At 39.6% G+C, this 4297-nt stretch overlaps 1 non-coding gene across 1 annotated transcript; it reads left to right on the plus strand.

Moving 5' to 3' along the window:
• Nucleotides 1-3179: 3179 nt before the first annotated feature.
• LOC129403817 (U6 spliceosomal RNA) lies at nt 3180-3286 on the plus strand. The gene has a single exon (XR_008629478.1). It is a non-coding gene; the product is annotated as a U6 spliceosomal RNA (small nuclear RNA).
• The last annotated feature ends 1011 nt before the right edge of the window (nt 3287-4297 follow it).

The following is a 4297-nucleotide window of genomic DNA, read 5'->3' on the forward strand; positions in this document are numbered from 1 at the left end:
AAATGAGTAAAATTGAAAATGAGATGGTACAGATGTTGCAGGAGTCTTGATTACTATCTGACTGAGGGCTGCCAATGTGGATTAAAACAGGGATGAATTCAGGTGTATTGTGGAAGTAAAGATCCAACAGTTCTTGGCAATGGATAGACTATGAAGGCAAGAGAAAAGAAAAATGTGGGTGACTACATGGATGGTGGTACTAAGTTCAGTGCCACTGTGGATTTCCATGATGTAGTTACCTGTATTAACATTAACAGCATCAATATTAATTCAAATAGTGGTAGTATCAATTTATTTAAGGAAAAAATAACATTCAATTCTCTTAAAAGTTCCTAGTACACTACTCATGTGCCACCCAAGTTAACTCTCTGAACAAATATGTACAAATAAAATGAATAAGGGGAGGGGGGAATGCAGATTCAGTTTTCCCTGAGGCAGTGACCTATGAAAACAAGGAAAAACTTGTATAATACACTGTAAAGTCCAGCCTCCTAGGCCATGGCTTCTCTGCCAAGGTCTTTTCAGTCATTAGTCTCACTTGTTGCCAATGAAACTGCGCCAGCAAGTGCAGATCAAGGCAACAGTTAGAGCTGTCCCCTGATGCTCATTTGATCACCAGGTTAACCACCTCTGTTTATCTTATAATTGGGTGCCTGGATGATGACTGCCCCTTTAAAGAGCAAAATTTCACCCTGTTCCATTGGTCTGCGGCTCTGCCTTTGTTCCAGTACCATGCTGTTTTAATTGTAACCGCTTTGTAGTAAAGTTTAAGGTTGGGGAGGGTGATACCCCACATCGTCTTTTTCCCAAAAATTGTTTTAAGCTATCTGTGGGCATTTGTTGTTCCATACGAATTTTAGGATTACTTAATCCATTTCTTTGAAGAATGTCATGGGTATCCTTATAGGGATCGCGTTGAATCTGTATAATGTTTTGGGGAGTATTGCCATTTTGACAATGTTGATTCTCCCTATCCATGAGCAGGGTATATGTTTCCATTTCCTCATGTCCTCTTTTATTTCATGGAGTAGCGTTTTATAGTTTTCTTTATAGAGGTCGTTTACTTCTTTGGTTAAGCTGATTCCAAGATACTTGATTTTCTGGGGCACGATTGTGAACGGGATTACTTTTTTCATGTCCCTTTCCTCTGTCTCATTGTTTGCATATAGGAAGGCCATGGATTTTTGGGTATTGATTTTGTAGCCTGCGACTTTACTGTATAAGTCTATTGTTTCCAAGAGTTTCTTAGTAGTGGCTTTAGGCTTCTCTAGATATAGTATCATATCGTCTGCAAATAGTGAGAGTTTGATTTCTTCCTTTCCTATCTGGATGCCCTTAATCTCTTTTTTTTGTCTAACAGCTGTCGCAAGTACTTCCAGTACTATATTGAAGAGAAGTGGTGAGAGTGGGCATCCTTGTCTCATTCCTGATCTTAGAGGGAAGTCCCTTAGTTTTTTCCCATTGAGGATAATGCTTGCCATAGGCTTGTGGTAGATGGCTTTGACTATCTTGAGGAAAGTTCCTCCAAAACCCATTTTGGTGAGGGTTTTCATCATGAATGGATGTTGGATCTTGTCAAATGCTTTCTCTGGGTCTATTGATATGATCATATGGTTTTTATCTTTACTTTTGTTGATATGATGGATTATGTTGATTGATTTCCGAATGTTAAACTATCCTTGCATCCCCAGGATGAATCCCACTTGGTCATGGTGTACGATCTTTTGATGAGTTAACCACTGCTGGGAATATATCCCGGAGAAGCAAAAAAGTATAGTCGAAATGATATCTGCACTTATATATTCATAGCAGCACTGTTTACAATAGCCAGAATCTGGAAAAACCCCAAGTGCCCTGCCACAGATGACTGGTTAAAGAAACTTTGGTACATCTATACAATGGAATACTATGCAGCTGTTAGAAAAAATGAGTCATGAACTTTGCATATAAGTGGATCAACATCGAAAGTATCATGCTAAGTGAAATGAGTCAGAAAGAGAGAGACAGACATAGAAAGATTGCACTCATCTGTGGAATATAAAATAACAGAGTAGGAGACTAACACCCAAGAATAGTAGAAATAAGTACCAAACGGTTGACTCCATGGCTTGGAAGCTGGCCTCACATTCTGGGGAAAAGTCAGCTCAGATACAGTAGGGAACACCAAATAATATGTAGTTGGAGGCCACGAGGGGGGAGGGTGATGCCTGCTGAAAGTAGACTAGAGACTTAACACGATGGCCACTCAACACCTTTATTGCAAACCACAACACCCAATTGGAGAGAGAGAACAAAAGGGAATACCCTGCCACAGAGGCAGGGTGGGGTGGGGGGAGATGAAATTGGAGGTTGGGAGGGATGCTGGGTTTATTGGTGGTGGAGAATGGGCACTGGTGAAGGGATGGGTTCTCGAGCATTGTATGAGGGAAATACGAGCACGAAAATGTATAAATCTGTAACTGTACCCTCACGGTGATTCACTAATTAAAAAATAAATAAATTTTTAAAAATAAAATAAAGATCATAGTTTCTCAAAGGAAAGAAACATTTGGAAGATGCAAGACCAGATGTCTTGATGGATACTTTAGAGTTTCTATATTCAAGTAAACTCTTTAGTATGATTCTGGGTTTGACAAAAACTAAAATTTCTTCCCCTTGACTCAGGATAGAAACTGTTTTGTTTTCTCACTAGTATAATGTATGATCATTCATACATTTACTCAGTAATAGTGTTGAATTTAAGTCCCTTTAACTGGAATTTTTTCCAGTCTGGGCATGAATTGACCTTTCTATAGGACTGAAAACACATCACCTTTGTACCTGACAAACAGTTGATGGCACAGGAAGGTGAAGCAAAGTAATGTGAATAGCACCAACCAGACACAAAACAGCTACAGACTCTTCATCTGAACTCAACTCTGACTGTTCATTTAGGTTCGCTTGATAAAGATAAACCATAGTAACAGGCTTGTTTAATAAGCTTACAGTTTCTTATCTCTGGTAATTCCCTTTACTGTACATTTCCACTTTGAACCATATTATTAAAGTGCTAAATAGTCAAAGCTTGTGAGATTCTTTGTAAAATTTTATAAAATGCGTTTCTTCCTCTTGTACCTCCCCAATATTTTTCCTTAAAATAATAAATTTATATAATTATATCCACAAAAAATTGTATAAGAGTCCTCGCTTCAGCAGCACATATACTAAAATTGGAACAATACAGAGAAGATTAGCATGGCCCCTGTGCAAGGATGACATGTAAATTCGTGAAGCATTCCATATTTTTTAAAACAACAGAATAGGAGACTAATACCCAAGAATAGTAGTATATAATACCAGGAGGTTGGCTCCATAGCTTGGAAGCTGGCCTCACAAGCTGGGGAAAGTCATCCCCAGATAGAGAAGGGAACACCAAGTAATATGTGATTGAAGATCCTGTGCGGGAACAGGATGACCACTCAATACCCCTATTGCAAACCAAAACACCCAGAAGGAGGGAGAAATATCAAAGTGGAATGCCCCGCCACAGAGGTGGGGTGGGGTGGGGGGAGGGTAATGGGAGGGTGGGAGGGATACTGGGTTCATTAGTGGTGGAGAATGGACACTGGTGGAGGGATGGGCTCTCAAACATTGCATGAGGGAAAAACAAGCACGAAAATGTGTGAATCTGTAACTGTACCCTCACTGTGACTCACTAATTAAAAAATAAATAAATTTAAATAATTTTAAAAAATTGTATAAGACAGTAAAAAAATGTGTGGGCTCTTTCAGATGATCCTTTTAAAAAATAATCAACTGGAGTGATAATATAGGGGGTTAGGCACTTGTCTCACATGAGACAAACTCCACTGGATGCCCTGGATGCCCGGTATCACGAGGAATATTTCTGAGCACAGAGCCAAGAGTAAGCCCTAAGTTCTACTTGGTATAGCCCCCAAACCAATGAAATCGATTTGCTGGAGCAGGCACCAGTAACGTCTCCATTGTGAGACTTGTTACTGTTTTTAGCATATCAAATACACGGATAGCTTGCCAGGCTCTGCCATGCAGGCAGAATACTCTTGGTATCTTGCCAGGCTCTTCAAGAGGGACAAAGGAATCAAACCTGGGTCGACCGTGTGCAAGGCAAATGCTCTACCCACTGTGCTATCGCTCCAGTCCAATGAGTGTAAGTAAGATAATTTCTTTACAATAGTAAGCATAGTCTGGGTGTCCGGATACTACACCTTAACATCACCAAGATGCCAAATTCTCTCCACTAATTAAAATGATAAATTTTTAAGCTATCTACCTCTCT

Source organism: Sorex araneus, chromosome 3 (genome assembly GCF_027595985.1).
Source record: "Sorex araneus isolate mSorAra2 chromosome 3, mSorAra2.pri, whole genome shotgun sequence".
In the NCBI taxonomy this organism is placed as follows: Eukaryota; Metazoa; Chordata; class Mammalia; order Eulipotyphla; family Soricidae; genus Sorex; species Sorex araneus.